This window comes from Salvelinus fontinalis, chromosome 21, assembly GCF_029448725.1.
Source record: "Salvelinus fontinalis isolate EN_2023a chromosome 21, ASM2944872v1, whole genome shotgun sequence".
In the NCBI taxonomy this organism is placed as follows: domain Eukaryota; kingdom Metazoa; phylum Chordata; class Actinopteri; order Salmoniformes; family Salmonidae; genus Salvelinus; species Salvelinus fontinalis.
In genome coordinates this window covers 37,727,372-37,749,445 of record NC_074685.1, presented here as the reverse complement: position 1 = coordinate 37,749,445, position 22,074 = coordinate 37,727,372, and the positions used below count along the sequence as shown (strand labels likewise).

Here is a 22,074-nt window from a genome sequence, read left to right as displayed (position 1 = left end):
CTCTCAAGCTCTGTCAGGTTGGATGGGGAGTGTCGCTGCACAGCTATTTTCAGGTCTCTCCAGAGATGTTCGATCAGGTTCAAGTCCGGGGCTCTGACTGGGCCACTCAAGGACATTCAGAGAATTGTCCCGTAGCCACTCCTGGGCTGTCTTGGCTGTGTGCTTAGGGTCGTTGTCCTGTTGGAAGGTGAACCTTCGCCCCAGTCTGAGGTCCTGACCACTTTGGAGCAAGTTTTCAAGAATTTGTCTGTACTTTGCTTCATTCATATTTCCCTCGATCCTGACTAGTCTCCCAGTCCCTGCCGCTGAAAAACATCCCCACAGCATGATTCTGCCACCACCATGCTTCACCGTAGGGATGGTGCCAGGTTTCCTCCAGATGTGACGCTTGGCATTCAGGCCAAAGAGTTCAATCTTGGTTTCATCAGACCAGACAATCTTGTTTCTCATGGTCTGAGAGTCTTTTAGGTGCCTTTTGGCAAACTCCAAGCGGGCTGTCATGTGCCTTTTACTGAGGAGTGGCTTCCGTCTGGCCACTCTACCATAAAGGCCAATTGGTGGAGTGCTGCAGAGATGGTTGTCCTTCTGGAAGGTTCTCCCATCTCCACAGAGAAACTCTGGAGCTCTGTCAGAGTAACCGTTGGGTTCTTGGTCTCCTCTCTGACCAAGGCCCTTCTCCCACGATTGCTCAGTTTGGCCAGGAGGCCAGCTCTATCTAGGAAGAGTCTTGATGGTTCCAAACTTCTTCCATTTAGGAATTATGGAGGCCACTGTGTTCTTGGGGACATGCAATGCTGCAGAAATGTTTTGGTACCCTTCCCCAGATCTGTGCCTCGACAGAATCCTGTCTCGGAGCTCAACGGACAATTCCTTTGACCTCATGGCTTGATTTTTGTTCTGACATGCACCGTCAACTGTGGGACCTTATATAGACAGGCGTGTACCTTTCCAAATCACGTCCAGTCAATTGAATTTACCAGAGGTGGACTCCAATCAAGTTGTAGAAACATCTCAAGGATGATCAGTGGTAACAGGATGCATCTGAGCTCAATTTCGAGTCTCATAGCAAAGGGTCTGAATACTTAAGTAAATAAGGTATTTCTGTTTTATATTTTTAATACATTGGCAAACATTTCTTAAAACCTGTTTTCGCTTTGTCATTATGGGGTATTATGTGTAGAATGATGAGAGAAAAAAAAATTGGGAAAGGGAAAGGGGGGATACCTAGTCAGTTGTACAACTGAATGCCTTCAACTGAAATGTGTCGTCCGCACCACTGAATCAGAGAGGTACGGGGGGCTGCCTTAATCGACATCCACGTCTTCGGCGCCCGGGGAGTCAAAGGGTCTGAATACTTTCTGAATGCAAAGTATGTATATGTGACCTACCACCTCGATTCGGTTTTATGTAGCATAAAAAACAAACACTTTATCTAGTCCTTGGCCTATATTCTAATCTGACTTTGGTGCAGGTCATGTTGTTCTTCGCAATACCGTCTCTGGTAAACACACACTATACAGTAAATTAAAATCAACATTTATTTGTCACATGCATAGAATACAGAAGGTGTAAACGGTACAGTGAAATGGTTACTTGCATGTGCATAGTAGCAATATCAAAAATAGAAAGTATACAGATAAAAACTTATTTATAATTATTAGATGATGCTTACCCAGACACACTTGTCTAAATTGATGGGTCATGTGAAAGAAATGCTGAAACCACCTCCCAGTCACATCTAGCTAAGTGGATGGGTCACTACTGTCTAGACATGTACACATTCATGAAATACAATAGATGGCCGTAATCACCCCCAGACACACTGGCTAAGTTGATGGGTCATGCAATCGTCTAGCGAAGTGGAATATTTTGTTTAGACAACTAACTAACTAGCTAGCTAGCTACATATCTAAACAATGAATCACAACCCCAACCCATACTACTAGCAATACAAACTGATTGTCATTGCTAGCCACCATGTATGAAATTCTGTTGTATGAGTCAGCAGGTAGCTAAAGCTAACCAACTAGGTTCAATGTTAGCTAGCTAGCTAACAGTAGGCTATAGCTAGCAATGCAAATAGATTGAGATACAAAGAATATTAACGCACAGATCACACAACATTCGCTAGCTAACACTACGCTTTAACTTGCAATGAAAACGACTTCCTTGATTGAAACAACACTGCATTCAAAGCGCCCACTATATTCCAGCTTTTGATTGAACAGTATAAACAATCAGAATGGAGAAAGACCCATTAAAATCACTTAGAATGTGTTGCCACCCTAGGATCAGGCGCTACTCATGAAGCCTTTTTAGAACTTTTATTATTCAAAAACCTAAAATACCATTAAACACTGTCAAAAATGTGAAAAATACTGCACTATGATATTTTGGCCATATCGCCCAGCCCTCGTGGACGATTGAAAAAAATGCATGCTCAATCACAGTTGTAGCCTAATTGTTTGGCTGGCGTATAGCCTTCCCTTGTAAAAAATGTTGCACATTACCATCAATCAATCACCACATATGTCCACACTGACACTCCCTAACTGAAAGTCTTTCTAGGCTACTTCAGGGATACAGTAATAGTCCACAAACTAGTCACGTGTCTCCTCTGCATAGAAAACATGACAGGTGTCTTGCATCAGACAGGTATCATAATGGTCATTCCATGTCATTTCAGCAAGACATGTCACCCACCATCTCAGATTGTTCTGAAATTGTTTCTGCAGTTAAAAACAGATACGATTAGCATTCCTGAAACATTATTTTGTTGAAATATAATTTGATTTCTAGGAAATTAAGCTAATTGATTGCAAAATGTTGTGATCCATTTAATAAACACAAGAGACCAGCAAAATGGATAAAAGGGTGTGGTGGCAGTAGCAGGAACAGCGGCAGCTGGTAAAGAATGCAAGCGACTTCAATGGCTAATTTCTCTGAACATGGGAAAATAAACATCACCAGATTCTCAGGGAGTACATTATAAAGGTTGAAGAAGCAATACTCCAAGCAGCAGCTCTATACTACTTGTCAGACATAGAGAACTGATACTGTAGACGGGTTGTTGGGGTGGGATTGCTGTATTGGGGTGGGATTGCCGTGGGTGGCTATTGATAATTTTATTGTATTTCTTATGTCTTACTCATTGTTCGGAAGAATGACAGACCAAATTCAATGTTAGGTACTATATTTATTGAAGATTATATGAATCCTATCAATTAAAAAAAGGGCCAATTTGGGTACAGAGGCTTAATTTCATAGAGATCTAATTATATTTTAACAAAATCATGCTTCAGGAAGGCTAATCTTAACTGTTTCTAACTACAGAAACAATTTCAGAACAATCTGAGATGGTGGGTAACAAAATCCTCTTTATATGTGCTTTTCGAGGTGGAATGACTCATAGGAGACATCCTCCAGAACAACTGACTATTTTGTTTAGTAATAGGTTAGCTCCAAACACCACTTGTGAAAGTTCTCATGGGGCAAGTGCAAGCCTTATCCTGTCTGACTCCTGTCCAGGACATGGCTGTCAATAGTACACATCCTAGATGCTACTGCCAGGCTGACATAATGCAACAACAGCAAGGCCTATACCTGGAGTTGCACACCATTCAAGGCTACGTGGGGTGAGCTATTTGCACAATGGAAAATTGCAGAAATTCTGTAGCCTGGCACAGAATTCAAAACACCTGCACACAGTCAACAACAACTCCAACAAACACTGATCACAGATAACTGTAGGCCAGGGAACTTTCCCTTACTGTGAGCACCTGTACTTTTTTATGCAAATATTTGAATATGGCTCAGGGGGGTGTGACTAGTACAGTTGTTTTGTCGACTGCTGCCTGTATTTCAGGTGAGTGAACAAACTTCAACTGGCCTGGGCTCCGTTACCATGACTACCGCTACTCATAATCACCAAGGGAGAAAGGGCTTCAATATGGAACGCCAATTGGGTCTTTGCGTGTCAAAAAAGATGGCGTTCCAAACGGCGTTCCATACTTCTTTCAAATTACAGGCACCAGAGAAATGCGGCACGTGTTAATGTTGAGGATTAATTCATATCCCTTTTGCTAAATTCCATAGTCCTCTCTAGTCAGTCTTACCATAGCTAACTGACGTTACCTGGCTGTCAGGGGCAACTAGCTGTCCCTGACATGTCATCTAACGTTACGGGTAACGTTATAACAGTAACATATAGGCTGTGGTAATTTACCCTGACGTCATGTGTCCTGTAGATCATCAGGGGGCCACTAACTAGCTGGCTAACTAGTCATCTGCTAATACAGATGATGGAATATTACAACTACCGAACCCAGCAACTACTGTTCGCTTGCTAGCGAATTTAGCAGTCCCCGTCAATGGCAAATAACGCCAACGTAAGGTTACGATAGCGCGGTAGTTGTTTCTGTAAATAAATACATTTCCAGTTAACACACGGTTGAGTACAAGAAACGGTAGCTGGCTAGGACCGGGTAGAGCTAACTAGCTCACTAATGTTAGATTGCTACTGTAGTTAGATAGAAAAGCAAGCAGCGAAAGCACTACCTCGTTACGTTACACCCGCTAGCCTAGCTAACTACATAACTCTGCTTTCTCCAGCCAACTTCGTGATGCCCTGAGTTTATGCAGAATTGTTAATTTGCCATACCATTAGTTGGAGGAACACTAGCTATATGTCTGGCTAGCTAGCTAACGTTACTGTCTAGTTTGGACATAAAACCGTCAGCAAAACTGCTCGGCCTTCAAAGTGATTTCACAAACCTTGAACGTTCGGCAGCCCACTGAGCTAATGTTGGCTTAGTTACAGTAGCCAGCTATTTAACAACACTTCAAATATCTCCAGGCTAAAAGTGTACTGTTCAGAGGAGACACTCAGCTTATTTATTTAACACAGACATGCATATAAGTGTCGAATATCTTACCTGTTTCGACAATTGTGTGTTATTCCAAAGACGGTTATCATAACATTGCACTAGCTAGCTACATCTGCAACAGCATTTAGGGCTGTAAACACAACGCAAACCCCACTGCATTGCGCATGCGCAGTACAACACACCTCCTTCGAGTGTATCAGGAAAAGCACTCCCTGGGACCTATCTGGTTATTGTCAGCCAGACTAGCACTACATTTCAAAGTGTATCTTTGCAAAATTATAAAACAAGGCTATATGAGATAATTAAGAGACAATGTCGGATAAAAATCGAATGAAGTGTCAAATAAGGGACAGATAAACATATTCTGCATAGGATTCAGTCATCAAGTTTCAAGTTTTTATTAGTTGTATGAACAAGATACACATGGTGTATATATACACCGTCCAACGAAATGCTTACTTGCAGGTTTCTTCTCGACAATGCATCAACAATAAGAAATAATACAACATATAAAATAATAAAATAATACAAACATAAAGTAAATGGTTCAGTAGAATATAATAAATATTGTTGCATAAGTATAAAACAGGAAGGCAAAATTATAGTCAAATAAAATAACATTGTATTAGTCACATGCTTCGTAAACAACAGATGTGAACACATGCCTCGTAAACAACAGTGAAATGCTTACTTACGGGCCCTATTCCAGCAATGCAGAGAGAAAGAAAATAGAGTGAAACACATAATAATACAAGTAATAATAGTTATGCGTAATGATAACTTGGCTATATACAAGGGGTACCAATACTGAGTCAATGTGCAGGGGTACGAGGTAATTGAGGTAGATATGTAGGAATAAAGTGACAGATAGTAAACACTAACAGTAAGTTAACTATTTAACTAACTATTTAGCAGTCTTAGGGGGTTTAAGCTGTTCAGGGTCCTGTTGGTTCCAGACTTGGTGCATTGGTATCGCTTGCCGTGCAGTAGCAGAGAAAACAGTCTATAACTTGGGTGGCTGGAGTCTGCCTACCCAAGGACGTCAGAGGACAAAAATTAGTTAACCACCTAACTGGGGAACTCAATTTAACCTTGAACAATACCCTAGATGTAGTTGCACCCCTAAGAACTAAAAATATTTGTCATAAGAAACTAGCTCCCTGGTATACAGAAAATACCCGAGCTCTGAAGCAAGCTTCCAGAAAATTGGAACGGAAATGGCGCCACACCAAACTGAAAGTCTTCCGACTAGCTTGAAAAGACAGTACCGTGCAGAATCGAAGAGCCCTCACTGCTGCTCGATCATTGTGTTTTTCCAATTTAATTGAGGAAAATAAGAACAATCCAAAAATTATTTTTGATACTTTCGCAAAGCTATCTAAAAAGCAGCATTCCCCAAGAGAGGAAGGCTTTCACTTCAGCAGTAATAAATTCATGAACTTCTTTGAGGAAAAGATCATGATCATTAGAAAGGAAATTACGGACTCCTCTTTAAATCTGCGTATTCCTCCAAAGCTCAGTTGTCCTGAGTCTGCACAACTTTGCCAGGACCTAGGATCAAGAGAGACACTCAAGTGTTTTAGTACTATATCTCTTGACACAATGATGAAAATAATCATGGCCTCTAAACCTTCAAGCTGCATACTGGACCCTATTCCAACTAAACTACTGAAAGAGCTGCTTCCTGTGCTTGGCCCTCCTATGTTGAACATAATAAACGGTTCTCTTTCCACCGGATGTGTACCAAACTCACTAAAAGTGGCAGTAATAAAGCCTCTCTTGAAAAAGCCTAACCTTGACCCAGAAAATATAAAAAACTATCGGCCTATATCGAATCTTCCATTCCTCTCAAAAATGTTAGAAAAAGCTGTTACGCAGCAACTCACTGCCTTCCTGAAGACAAACAATGTATACGAAATGCTTCAGTCTGGTTTTAGACCCCATCATAGCACTGAGACTGCACTTGTGAAGGTGGTAGATGACCTTTTAATGGCGTCAGACCAAGGCTCTGCATCTGTCCTCGTGCTCCTAGACCTTAGTGCTGCCTTTGATACCATCGATCACCACATTCTTTTGGAGAGATTGGAAACCCAAATTGGTCTACACGGACAAGATCTGGCCTGATTTAGATCTTATCTGTCGGAAAGATATCAGTTTGTCTCTGTGAATGGTTTGTCCTCTGACAAATCAACTGTACATTTCGGTGTTCCTCAAGGTTCCGTTTTTGGACCACTATTGTTTTCACTATATATTTTACCTCTTGGGGATGTCATTCGAAAACATAATGTTAACTTTCACTGCTATGCGGATGACACACAGCTGTACATTTCAATGAACATGGTGAAGCCCCAAAATTTCCCTCGCTAGAAGCCTGTGTTTCAGACATAAGGAAGTGGATGGCTGCAAACTTTCTACTTTTAAACTCGTACAAAACAGAGATGCTTGTTCTAGGTCCCAAGAAACAAAGAGATCTGCTGTTGAATCTGACAATTAATCTTAATGGTTATAAAGTCGTCTCAAATAAAACTATGAAGGACCTCGGCGTTACTCTGGACCCTGATCTCTCTTTTGACGAACATATCAAGACTGTTTCAAGGACAGCTTTTTTCCATCTACGTAACGTTGCAAAAATCTGAAACTTTCTGTCCAAAAATGATGCAGAAAAATGAATCCATGCTTTTGTTACTTCTAGGTTAGACTACTGCAATCCTCTACTTTCCGGCTACCCGGATAAAGCACAAAATAAACTTAAATTAGTGCTAAATATGTCTGCTAGAATCCTGACTAGAACCAAAAAAATGTATCATATTACTCCAGTGCTAGCCTCCCTACACTGGCTTCCTGTTAAGGCAAGGGCTGATTTCAAGGTTTTACTGCTAACCTACAAAGCATTACATGGGCTTGCTCCTACCTATCTTTCCGATTCGGTCCTCCCGTACATACCCACACGTACGCTACGGTCACAAGACGCAGGCCTCCTAATTGTCCCTAGAATTTCTAAGCAAACAGCTGGAGGCAGGGCTTTCTCCTATAGAGCTCCATTTTAATGGAATGGTCTGCCTACCCATGTGAGTATTTACTGAAGACTCATCTCTTCTGTAGGTCATATGATTGAGTGTAGTCTGGACCAGGAGTGTGAAGGTGAACGGAAAGGCTCTGGAGCAACGAACCGCCCTTGCTGTCTCTGCCTGGCCGGTTCCCCTCCACCGAGATTCTCTGCCTCTAACCCTATTACAGGGGCTGAGTCACTGGCTTACTGGTGCTCTTCCATGCCTAGGAGGGGTGCGTCACTTGAGTGGGTTGAGTCGCTGACGTGATCTTCCTGTTTGGGTTGGCGCCCCCCCTTGGGTTGTGCCGTGGTGGAGATCTTTGTGGGCTATACTCGGCCTTGTCTCAGGATGGTAGGTTGGTGGTTGAAGATATCCCTCTAGTGGTGTGGGGGCTGTGCTTTGGCAAAGTGGGTGGGGTTATATCCTGCCTGTTTGGCCCTGTCCGGGGGTATCATCGGATGGAGCCACAGTGTCTCCTGACCCCTCCTGTCTCAGCCTCCAGTATTTATGCTGCAGTAGTTTATGTGTCGGGGGGCTAGGGTCAGTCTGTTATATCTGGAGTACTTCTCCTGTCTTATCCAGTGTCCTGTGTGAATTTAAGTATGCTCTCTCTAATTCTCTCTTTCTCTCATTCTTTCTCTCTCTCGGAGGACCTGAGCCCTAGGACCATGCCTCAGGACTACCTGGCATGATGACTCCTTGCTGTCCCCAGTCCACCTGGCCATGCTGCTGCTCCAGTTTCAACTGTTCTGCCTGCGGCTATGGAACCCTGACCTGTTCACCGGACGTGCTACCTGTCCCAGACCTGCTGTTTTCATTTCTCTGGAGACAGCAGGAGCGGTAGAGATACTCTCAATGATCTGCTATTAAAAGCCAACTGACATTTACTCCTGAGGTTCTGACTTGTTGCACCCTCGACAACTACTGTGATTATTATTATTTGACCATGCTGGTCATTTATGAACATTTGAACATCTTGGCCATGTTCTGTTATAATCTCCACCGGCACAGCCAGAAGAGGACTGGCCACCCCTCATAGCCTGGTTCCTCTCTAGGTTTCTTCCTAGGTTTTCGCCTTTCTAGGGAGTTTTTCCTAGCCACCGTGCTTCTACACCTGCATTGCTTGCTGTTTTTGGTTTTAGGCTGGGTTTCTGTACAACACTTTGAGATATCAGCTGTTGTAAGAAGGGCTATATAAATGCATTTGATTTGATTTGATTTGACCATTTTTAGGGCCTTCCTCTGACACCGCCTGGTATAGAGGTCCTGGATGGCAGGGAGCTCGGCCTCAGTGATGTACTAGGCCATAGGCACTACCCTCTGCAGCACCTTGCGGTCTAAATGCCAAGCAGTTGCCATACCAAGTGGTGATGCAGCCAGTCAAGATGCTCTAAATAGTGCAACTTTATAACGTTTTGGAGATCTCATGCCAAATCTTTTCAGCCCATGCCAAATCTTTTCAGCCTTCTGAGGGGGAAGAGGCTTTGTCGTGCCTTCTTCACGACTGTTTTGGTGTGTTTGTTCTATGATAGATCATTAGTTATGTGGACAGCAAGGAACTTGTAGCTCTCGAACAATAGCCCCTCCGTTTCCTGTAGTCCACGATCAGCTCCTTTATCTTGCTGTCGTTGAGGAAGAGGTTGTTGTCCTGGCACTACACTACCATGTCTCTGACCTCCCTATAGACCGTCTCATTGTTGCAGTGGTGAAAAAAGTACACAATTGACATCGTTGAGTAAAGATAACTTAATAGAAATTACTCAAGTAAAAGTGAAAGTCACCCAGTAAAATACTACTTGAGTGAAAGTCTTAAAGTATTTGGTTTTAAATTTACTTAAGTATCAAAAGTAAATGTAATTGCTAAAACATACTTTAGTATCAAAAGTTAAAGTAAAAGTATAAATCAAATTCCTTTTATTCAAATTCCTTATATTAAGCAAACCAGACGGCACCATGTCTCCGACATAATTTACAAACAAAGCGTGTGTGTTTAGGGATGACCAGGGATCTTCTCTTGATAAGTTTGTGAATTGAACCATTTTCCTGTCCTGCTAAGCATTCAAAATGTAACGAGCACTTTTGTAAAAGTAAAAGTTGTCAAAAATATAAATGTAATGTACAGATACCCCAAAAAACTGAGTAGTACTTCAAAGTATTTTTACTTAAGTACTCTAGACCACTGCATCGTCATCGGTGATCAGGCCTACCACCGCCATGTTGGCAGCAAACTGAATGATGGTGTTGGAGTCATGGGCGGCCAAGAAGTCGTGGGTGAACAGGGAGTACAGGAGGGGACTTAGCACGCACCCCTGAGGAGCCCCCGTGTTGATGTTGTGATGTTGTCTACCTTCACCACCTGGGGGCTTCCCATCAGGAAGTTCAGGATCCAGATGCAGAGGGAGGTGTTCAGTCCCAGGGTCTTTAGCTTAGTGATGAGCTTTGAGGGCACTGTGGTGTTGAACGCTGAGCTGCAGTCAATGAACAACATTCTCAGTTAATAGTTCATTTTGTCCAACTGGCAAAGGGCAGTGTGGAGTGCAATAGAAATTGTGTCATCTGTGGATCTGTTTGAGTGTTATGCAAATTGGAGTGGGTCCAGGGTGTCTGGGATGATGGTCTTGTGAGCCATTACCAGCCTTTCAAAGCACTTCATGGCTACAGATGTGAGTGTTACGGGGAGATAGTCATTTAGACAGGTTACTTTGGGGATCATGTGACCCTTGAACGAGATGGCCATGTGAACTGAGAGCGCCGCACATGTCATTTCCAATTCTTAATCTTACCTCCACTTCAAGTTAAACCTCATTAGCTTTAGTCAAAAAAAGTAATGGCGGCTACAATAGGCGACATTTACATGTGACTTTTTTAGCGGGATTCAACCAATAGTCGTGGAAAAAGCCTCCAAGAAACAGCTAGCTTCAGAAAAAGCTAGTGCCATTAGCCAGAGGCCCAACAACTGCCAACCTCGTCCTCTGTCGAAGACATCCTTTCTGAGCTGAGATCCCAATGTACAGAACTCAACATCAAACTAGACAGCATTAATTCTCAGCTTTAGAGCGATAGGGGGCAAGGTGACAACCCTGGAAAATTCCTTGCCTGACATTAACAACAAGATAACCATCAGCGCGGGGTGCCTGGATGAGGCAGAGCGCCGAATCCTATTCATGGAAAACTCACAGGCAGACCCCATGGAAACAATAGCATCTGCTAAAAAGAAAATAGAGCATCTGGAAGAGAAAACAGAGGACCTGGCAGATAGGGGGTGAAGGAATAACAGTGCTCTATTAAACCAGGCCGTTAAAGAAGAGAGAAACATGCCAATGATCCGCTACCTGCAAGACAAACTCCCCGAGTGGCTCCACCTGTCCACTGACAGGCCCATAGAACTCGAGAGAGCTCACCGAGCACTGAGGCCCCCACCAGCAGCCAAGACAACCACCGCGCCAAACAACCATACGTTTCCAGAGATTCACCGACAAGGAGTCCTACAGGCGGCGAAAATCAACACCATTACAGTGGGAAACGCCAAACTCACTTTACACCAGGACCTGTCAGCTGGAATACGCCGAAAGTGCCGAGAGTTTGACGAGGTGAAGAAACACTTAGCTGACCGCGGCATCATCATGGCATTCAAATATCCAAACGAGCCCAGGATTCTTCACCAAGGAGCCCTGCGACACTTCAAGACTCCCGGAGAGACAAAACGTTTTTTGAAGGACAATCCTGGCCACTGAGAAATGGACCAATGACTAAAAGCGATTGCTGTTATTACTAATGGAGGTAAGACAACATACGGCCGCCATCCAATGACCCACCAGCCCCGCTAAATGTCATTATAGCCACCTATTTTTATTTTTTTTATTTTAGCTGAGAGAAGCCTAGCCTAGACCTATTCATGTTTTAGCCTACTTTCATTTCCCCTTTTATGTCAAGTGAGAAAATTAACCATTTACAGCCTGTTATCTTGTATGTAGAACATATAGGCTAATTGGCAGACAAGGTGATCGGATACTGTCAATTTATATTAGGCGTATAATTTTCACATAGGCCTTCACCATTGATAGCCTGCCGTCTACAGACCTAACAAGAGGCTCAGTGTGTCCATTTTATGCCTATGGTTATGACCGCCTTATCCTGTTGATATTTTGTTTTAATAATAACAAACAACTTATCCTATAGATCCGTCTTAGGGATTTGCTGCCTCATTTCTGTTTTATTTAGTTCAAACGATTAGGCCTATGTCCTTTGGGGGATGTATTTGTAGGCTGGGCTATTGATTTTATTTACTTAATGTCTCCCTCTCTTTTTTTACTGTGGTCTGGAAGGGGGCTACGTTGTCACTTACTTAATGCTGGTTCGGAGAGGATGAGACATTTTTTTCTCTCTCTCTTGGGAGAGAAATGTTCACATTTTTCGGAACACAGAATTGTGACTGAGCGTGGGGTTAACAAATTCAACCGGATATGTCGAGTTGTTTGGGAACTCGGCTGGGGTGTTTAGAGATTGTTATTTTATGTATACTGTTTCTTTTTCTTTTATGTGATCGCAGCTGTAACTATTATCCACCTTTACCCAGAGATGACTTGCACTAGAGTTCGATTACTGTTCGATGACGTTGACTAGTACATTAATTCTACTGACATGGAACTGCCATGGGCTAGGTCATGCAATAAAACGGAAAAAGATACTATGTGTTCTCAAAAAGGAAAAAGCAGACATTGCTCTATTACAAGAGACGCACCTCTATGATGCCGAACATGCTAAACTCTGCAGAGCTTGGGTGGGACAGGTGTATTTCTCATCTTTCAAATCAAACAGTAGAGGCACAGCCAAACTTATCTATAAGCACGTTCCATTCATAATTGACAAAAACATATCTGATCCGGAGGGGAGATTTATTCTGATAACTGGGTCACTGTTGTGACTTTACTTTCATTAATCTGATGACTGTTATTTATTTAATCCACTTACTATGTTTAATTGTTACTCGATTAAATTAATAATGTAACAGTTAACTCATTAGGATTTGGGGCACCACGGAAGAAGTTGTTTAACGAGTTACCATCTCCTGAATTAAACTCTAGAAGATATATAAGTTATACATCGATAACAGTCACTTATTAATCATTACCTCATATTAGTCTCGTAATCTGAACAGTCGTAACCTTCTTGGATCCGCAAACATCCCAGCCTTGAGCATTATTCAGTACTACTCAAATTGGTTTAATTATTTATTTACTAGCTAACTAAATAATGACACAGAATACACATACACACTTACATGAGACAAAGGTCCCTAGTGGACTGACAAGATATGACGGCTTGTTACACATATGGAAAGGGGGTGGGGAAAAGAGCGAGATAGAGAAAAAGGGACACTTATCGTTGAGACATTCACATTAATCATATACCTTGCACACGAGCCGCCGCCCGTTTGGAATAAGAAGTAATGAATGTATCATCCGAACGGCACTTGTTGAATGCCGTTCGCCGTTTCTCTGTTGAAACGAGCCCTCCCTCTGAAGAGTGTTGGTTTGGTGAGCCTTTCCTGTGGGCCACCTGTACATGCTCTGATTGTCCACCAAAAGTCACCAAAATGTCCTTCTTCTTAGTTGTTCAGTCACCAGTGGTGTCTTTGTTCAGAACTTATTCTTAGCTCGTGTGGACAGTCAGAGTTTGAACCACTTTACACGCATAGCTGCAGCCTGGCAATGTTTAGGTCTAGTCTGGTGAGTTGATCTTTTTCACCTCGTGTTGAGGTTACATTCTAACCATTTCAAACATGTGGACCACAGTCTCTCGTCTTTCTGGTCTGATGGTCATTTCTCTTCCAAGCCTTTATGCAATCTGCGTAAAATGGGCGTTCATCATCCTGACACGATCTCTGAGCTCCCTCGGGCCATGGATACTTACTGGTGCAAAGTATCATCAAAACGATGCTCTCGTTAGAAAACTAAAATCACATTCCTATCTTTAACAAAAATACTTTCTGAATTGTTCATGTATCCTATACAATATATTGGATGTAAACTTGACAGATAACGTGTGTATACTTTTCAAGTTACATTACATGATTGATACAATTTTTATACAAAAATTTATGACATCACAAAATAGACATTTGTTTTCCATAGACCATCTCTCATCATTCCTCACATTCAGATATTAGAAATATTGTTCCAGTGTTCCCTTTTTGGACGTTAGAGTTTTGGGCGGGCAAAAGTATTTGGAGACAAAGGGACATTCCTTTATTTGATACTAAAGAGCAAGAGAGAGAGTCTCAGCTGCATAAAATTTACGACCGGGTGTGAGGTGTCAAAAATCAGTGTAGCCCCCCCCCCCCCCTTTCCTCTTCCGTGGGTGAGAGAGGGCCTGGTTATTTGTCAATAATTGCCAAGCTGATCTGAGCCCTTGGATCCTCACGTGTAGTCATGACACTATATGGGAAACCAAATACTATCTTAAATATACAGTACCTGTCAAAAGTTGGACACACCTACTCATTCTAGGGTTTTTATACATTTTTACTATTTTCTACATTGTAGAATAATAGTGAAGACATCAAAACTTTGAAAGAATATATTTAATATTTTAGATTTGTCAAAGTAGCCACCCGTTGCCTTGATGACAGCGTTGCACACTCTTGGCATCCTCTCAACCAGCTTCACCTGGAATGCTTTCCAACAGTCTTGAAGGAGTTCCCACATATGCTGAGCACTTGTTGGCTGCTTTTCCTTCACTCTGCAGTCCATCTCATCCCAAACCATCTCAATTGGTTTGAGGTCAGGTGATTGTAGAGGCCAGGTCATCTGATGCAACACTTCATCACTTTCCTTGGTCAAAACGCCCTTACACCGCCTGGAGGTGTGTTGGGTCATTGTCCTGTTGAAAAACAAATGATAGCCCACGAAGCGCGATGGGATGGCGTATCCCTGCAGAAGGCTGTGATAGCCATGCTGGTTAAGTGTGCCTTGCCTTCTAAATAAATCACAGACAATTTCACCAGCAAAGCACCCCCACACATCACACCTCCTCCTCCATGTTCACGGTGGGAACCACACATGCGGAGATCATCCGTTCACCAACTCTGCGTCTAACAAGACACAGCGGTTGCAACCAAAAATCTCAAATTTGGACTCATCAGAGCAAAGGACAGATTTACACCGGTCTAATGTCCATTGCTTGGCCCAAGCAAGTCTATTCTTCTTAGTGGTGTCCTTTAGTAGTGGTTTCTTTGCAGCTATTCGACCATGAAAGCCTGATTCACGCAGTTTTCTCTGAACAGTTGATGTTGAGATGCGTCTGTTACTTGAACTCTGTGAAGCATTTATTTGGGCTGCAATTTCAGAGGCTGGTATATCTAATGAACTAATCCTCTGCAGCAGAGGTAACTCTGTGTCTTCCTTTCCAGTGGTGGTCCTCATGAGAGCCAGTTTCATCATAGCGCTTGATGGTTTATGCGACTGCTCTTGAAGAAACTTTCAAAGTTCTTGAAATATTCTGTATTGACTGACCTTCGTGTTTTAAAGTAATGATTTCTCTTTGCTTATTTGAGCTGTTCTTGCCATAATATGGACTTGGTCTTTATAGGACTATCTTCTGTATTCCACCCCTACCTTGTCACAACACAACTGACTGACTCAAACGCATTAAGAAGGAAAGAAATTCCACAAATGAACTTTGAACAAGGCACACCTGTTAATTGAAATGCATTCTATGTGACTACCTCATGAAGCTGGTTAAGAGAATGCCAATAGTGTGCATAGCTGTCATCAAGACAAAGGGTGGCTACTTTGAAGAATCTCAATTATAAAATATGTTTTGATTTGTTTAACACTTTTTTGTTTACTACATGATTCCATATGTGTTATTTCATAGTTTTGATGTCTTCACTATTATTCTACAATGTAGAAAATAGTAAAACTAATGAAAAACCCTGGAATGGCCCTAACAGAGATAGTCGGGCCTTCATGTCGAAAATGATAACCTTGTTCAATGAGCATTGCATTTCCTTTATAGTGCTTGCTGGAGATTTAAATTGTACCCTTAACTCAACTCTGGACATATAATCTCAAGTCCCCACCACAAACCCTTGATCAGCAAAGATGTTCAACTCTTTCACTAAAGAGATGGGACTGATAGATATCTGGAGAGAGACTAATAGCTCATCTATGGGCTATACATACTACTCTAATGTCCATAACACCTACTCTCATATAGATCACATTTTTATCCCAAAGGTTTTTATAAATTCTGCCACGTACAATCGGACCCATAGCACTGTTGTTACGTTCGTCGTTAAATGAAGACCAAGGTGCAATGTGGTAGGCGTACATTTTCTTTAATTTTAAATGTTCTACCAAAACAATACACAACTCAACAAACGTAAAGCTAGGGGCGCAACACATGCAACACACAAAGACAAGATCCCACAACTGAAGGTGGGAAAAAGGGCTGCCTAAGTATGATCCCCAATCAGAGACAACGATAGACAGCTGCCTCTGATTGGGAACCATACTCGGCCAACAAAGAAATATAAACATAGATTTCCCACCCTAGTCGCACCCTGACCTACCAAATAGAGAATTTAAAGGATCTCTAAGGTCAGGGCGTGACAACTGTGTAACGTTCGTCTTGTGGTGCATGAATGGACCAAGGCGCAGCGGGTGATGAATACATACTGAATTTATTTACAACAAGACGAAAACACTAACGAACACTAGAACAAACTACAAAACAATAAACGAAGTCAACAGACTTGAAACAAATGAACTTACATATAGACAAAGAACGCACGAACAGGAACAGACTACCTAAAACGAACGAACAAACGAAACAGTCCCATGTGGAATTCACAGACACAGGAACAATCACCCACAAACAAACAGTGAGAACAACCTACCTTAATATGGCTCTCAATCAGAGGAAACTTCAAACACCTGACCTCTAATTGAGAACCATACCAGGCAAACCATTAACCCAACATAGAAAACACATAATATAGACTACCCACCCCAACTCACGCCCTGACCAATTAAACACATACCAAACAACAGAAAACAGGTCAGGAACGTGACAAACTGTCAGATCACGCCTTTGTCCACCTCCGCTTTGACCTCTGTAAAACATCCAAACTAAACTTGGACTATACTCGGGAGATAAAAAAAAAAGTTTTCTTTGGTAAACAGAAATACCATGAGTATAGCAATAGGCCTAGCAGATTGCTTGCTTAACCATTAAAAAAAGAGCAGTCAGAGCGTACAATCATGGCCATCCAAACAGCAGATGACAAGGTCACATATGATCGAAATAAGATACATTTTACCTTTCATGTTTTTTACTGCAAATTATATACTTCTGAGAGAAAACATACGGGTGCCGAACTCCATTCCTTTCTAGGGGGAATCTCGCTACCAAAGCTATCAGAGTCCGACTAAGAAGATCTCAACCCCTTCACTCCTGAAGGAGTTCCTCGAGGCAATTATCTCAATGCCACCTAACAACAACAATGCCACCTAACAAGTTCACAGGCCCAGATGGATTTCACAGAGAGTTCAAAGTACAAAGCTTTTTGGCCACAGCTTAGCTCTGTTATCATGCCAATGCTGGGTGATTTTTGCAAACACAGAGCTCAGACTCTATGTACACAGCACGCATTACAATGTTGCTCAAAAAATATCCTCTATCCTGCTCGTCCTTCCGGCCCATAAGCTTGTTGGAATTTCGACTTTAAAATAATTACCAAATTGCTCACCAAAAGACTAAACCCTCTTCTTCCCGAAAATAAACAAAACGGACCAAACTGGTTTAAATTGGAGACAGGTACTCTTCTGATAATATTCGCCGTCTTTTTGATATTTTTGATCACGTAAAGGCACAGAAGACCCCTGTCCCGCTGGCTTCACTGGATGCTGAGAAGATGTTCGACAGGATGGAGTGGAGCTTTCTGTTCTCAGTTCAATATGGGCCCAAACTTTATTAAATGGATTAGGTCCCTATATTCTCACCCAAATGCCATGGTGACTACTAACAGTCTGAATTCTGACAGATTCCCTTTGGGACGTGGCACAAGACAAGGATGCTCGCTGTCCACCCTGCTCTATTTGTTGGGGGCGGAGCCTTTGGCGGAGTTGATGAGAGCAATCCAAGTATTGTGGGTGTTTCTGTAGGTGGCCTTCAGCACAAAATGTTGCTCTACACGGATAAGGTCTTGCTCTACATTTCAAACCCTGAGAAATCCCTCCCATTTTAGACACAATTGCTCAGTACGGCAAGTTTTCAGGATATAAGACACTGCCACGATCGTCTTGATAAGAGAGAGAGGACCAAGGCGCAGCGCGTGAAAAATACATCTTCTTTTAATGAAGGAAAAAACAAACACTTACAAAATGAACAAAACAAACGATCGTGAAGCTAATCCGAACTAAGTGCACACATGCAACATAGAACATAGACAACTACCCACAAACACCTAAAGCCTATGGCTGCCTTAAATATGGCTCCCAATCAGAGACAACAATAAACAGCTGTCTCTGATTGAGAACCAAATCAGGCAACCATAGACTTTCCTAAACACCTACACTGAACACAACCCCATACATACTAAAAACCCCTTAAACAATGCACACACCCTAAACTAGACAAAACACACAAAGACAACCCACCCCAACTCACGCCCTGACCAACTAAATAAATAACAGAAAAAGGAACAAAAGGTCAGGAACGTGACAGACACATTTGAACAAATCCATTGTTTGCCCTCTCCATCTTACATTCTATGAAGACACTGTCCGTTCCAATGGAAGACACAGGTGTTTCAATACCTTGGGATCTTTGTAACACCAGATTGGAATTGCCTTTTCAAGGAAAATTATCTCCCTCTCCTGGATCGAATCAAGAATGATCTCCGAACCTGGATCTCCCTCCCAATTAGCTTAATCGGAAGAATCAATGTTATCCGTAAGAACGTCCACCCTAGATTTAACTATTTATTTCAGATGCTCCCATGCTATCTCACAGTTTCTTTTTTCAAAGCAACCAACCAAAGCAACACCAAATGTATATGGAGCAATAAAAATAACTTAGGATCAAGTTCTCCACTCTATCGAGAACTGAATCTAAGGGGGGTCTTGCCCTTCCCTGGCTTCAATTATACTACTGGTGTGCCCAAATCCGCAATATGCTAACATGGATCACAAACAGACAAGACTCAATGTGGATTCAGATAGAAGCCCACTCCTGTGGTTCATTGCCCCCAAGCTCAATTATATTTATTAATAACTTTAGTGAAGTGGGCAACATAGCCAAAACTTTTGTGATTTACAACACCCTACTAGCGTGGAAGGACTGTAAGAAATACCTTGGCATTTCCTCCCCTCACTTGCCTATAGTATGCAACCCAGACTTGCCAAAAGCCCTGAGTCGTGCTAACTTTAATGTTTGGCATACACTAGGGATCAGGACCTTTTCAGATCTGTTTCATCAGAACACAACTACACTGAAATCCTTTCAAGAGCTCTGCAGTGAATTCAATGTGCCAAGATACATTTCTTGAAATATATCTTCAAATTAGACATGTAATTTCCTCCATCACTTCCAAGAGGAGGTTTAGAATTAATCTGAATGAAGTCGAGACCCTTCTTGCTTACAGCACAATTAATTAAAGGCAAAATCTCCTACATCCATAGACTCCTTTCTGAGAGTGTGGGCTCCTTCTTTATTCCTTTGAAAATAATCTGGGAAAAGGACTGTCACGATCTGACCCTAGTTATTGTGTTAATTGTTTGTTTTAGTGGGTCAGGACGTGAGTTGGGTGGGCATTCTATGTTTTGTGTCTGGTTTGTCTATTTCTGTGTTTGACCTGATATGGTTCTCAATCAGAGGCAGCTGTCAATCGTTGTCCCTGATTGAGAACCATATTAAGGTAGCCTGTTTGATGTTGGGTTTTTGTGGGTGATTGTATTTCGTGTCAGTGTTCGTGCCACACGGGACTGTTTCGGTTAGACTCTCTTTGTTATTTTGTTTCGTTAGTGTTCAGATTATTTTGTTAATAAAACATGGACACTTTCCACTCTGCGTCTTGGTCCGATCCCTACACATCCTCTTCAGACGAAGAGGAGGAAATCAGCCGTTACAAGGACCTTAATCTGACTATCAGTGATGAGTTTTGGGTGGATGTTTGCGACAGCGTATACTGCTCCTCTACCAATGTAAAAATGAATCTAATTACACATTTTTTTGTACAAATTGTATTACACCGCAGTGAGACTCCATAGAATGAATACATACATTTCTCCTGATTGTAAAAGATGTACCTCTGAAAGTGGAACCTATGTGCATGTATTTTGGAGTTGTGGAGAGATGATCAGATTTTGGCAATCTATACATACTGTTGCACAGAACATACTAGATGTACAGTTTGGTATGACCCTGTGTCTCTATCTTCTTAATGCCCAGCAGGACTTTGTTCTTGATCCAGACAGAGAAAATGTGTTTATGACTGTCACATACCTTGCTAAGAAATGTATTCTCCTACTGTGGGCTTCTAATTCTTCTCCTACATTTAACATGTGGATTGCCCAGGTTTGATAGACTCTGATCTCAACTATATTTCAAATTGGACAGGGTGAATGATGTGATTTGGGAAATGAGTGTCTATATATGTTGTGTTAAGGTGCTGTAAATTCTTTGCTCGTTGTCTCAGCTAAAGCTGGACGTAGCTGACATGATCACAGATAGTGCTGCTGCAAATTTGTTGTTTGATTTGTTTTATATTTTATTATATTATTTATGGCTGCCACATCTGTGAATGTGGAATGTGTTTTCTTTGTTGATTTGAAAAACAAGAAAACTTACTAAAACTTTAAATTGAAAAAAAATACAGGTTAAAAAAAAATACAAAATACAAAGATACAGGTGTGTGTGTGTGTGTATGTCTGTGTGGCTGTGTGCATGAGTGAGTGCATGTGTGCTAAAGTGTGGAGAATCAGAGCAGGTGGTCAGTCCAGTTCAAGTGTTCAGCAGTCTGATGGCTTGTAGATAGAAACTGTCTCTGACCCTGTTGGTATCAGACCTCATGCTCCGATACGTCTGCGCGGCGGTAAGGGAGTGAACAGCTCTCAGCTAGGGTGTATGGGGTCCTTGATGATGCAGCGGGCCTTCCTCAGGCACCGTTTTGAGTAGATATTCTGGATGGGTGGGAGCATGGTGATGTACTGGGCCATCGTCACCTGAATTTCTTCAGCCGCCTAAGAAAGTAGAGACACTGTTGCGCCCACTTGACAAGAGTGGTGGGGTTGTCATACTAGTGAACCTGCCCTGAAAATGTGCTAAAGATCAGGGTTTCCCCAGAAAAGGTGGATGATGAACATATGGTTCCTGTTGCATATCTGTGGAACTCCCCACTGGTCCCGTAACCCTGAGAAAACATCAGAATCAAAATGCAGGTTTTTATCACGACAGGGGATGAGACCCAAATGCAGACACAGGAGGCAGATGGTTTGAGTCTCTGATATTATTAATAAACAAGGGGCAGGCAAGAGGCAAGTCGAGGACAGGCAGAAGTTCGTAAACCAGGTCAGAGTCAGATGGGTACAGGACGGCAGGCAGGCTCGAGGTTAGGGCAGGCGGAATGGTATGGTAGACGGGCTCAGGGTCTTGGCAGGCAGAAAAGGTCGGAACCGGGAGGTACGGAAAAACAAGCTGGTAGGCTTGACGAGACAAAACGAACTGGCAACAGATAAATAGTTGGGAAGATGGGCGACACCTGGAGGGGGTGGAGACAAGCACAAAGACAGGTGAAACAGATCAGGAAGTGACAGGTTTTGCAACACCAAAATGTCAAGGGTCGTTTCATCATGTTCCTGGACTAAAGAGTGTGAAATGTTATGTCAGAAAAGTTTATATCTACCTCTGACATATTCTGTTTAACTAGAGCTGGAGGGAAAGTGAGTAGGATAGGTATTAGGTAACTGCAGCACATGGAACTGAATAGTCACAGCCCACTATATTTAGACATGGTGTATATCACTATATGGCTCTGGTCACAGCCCACCAAAGACCGCAAGATGGAGACACGGTGTCATTCGCACTTGCACTTGATGTTGATCCCAAATCAGTTGAAACAGGACACAGTCACA

General features: G+C 42.2%; 1 protein-coding gene across 3 annotated transcripts in view; it reads right to left on the bottom strand.

Annotated features, from left to right (window-relative positions):
* LOC129818838 (rab GTPase-activating protein 1) overlaps positions 1 to 5,063 on the bottom strand; it is a 139,728-nt gene extending 134,665 nt beyond the window's left edge. For 2 of the 3 annotated variants that reach the window (XM_055875100.1, XM_055875101.1), the window contains exon 1: positions 4,935 to 5,063. The gene's annotated coding sequence lies outside the window, so the exon portion shown is untranslated. The remainder of the gene's footprint in view (positions 1 to 4,934) is intronic. The other variant, XM_055875103.1, reaches the window with a different exon arrangement.
* Between the last annotated feature and the right edge of the window lie 17,011 nt (positions 5,064 to 22,074).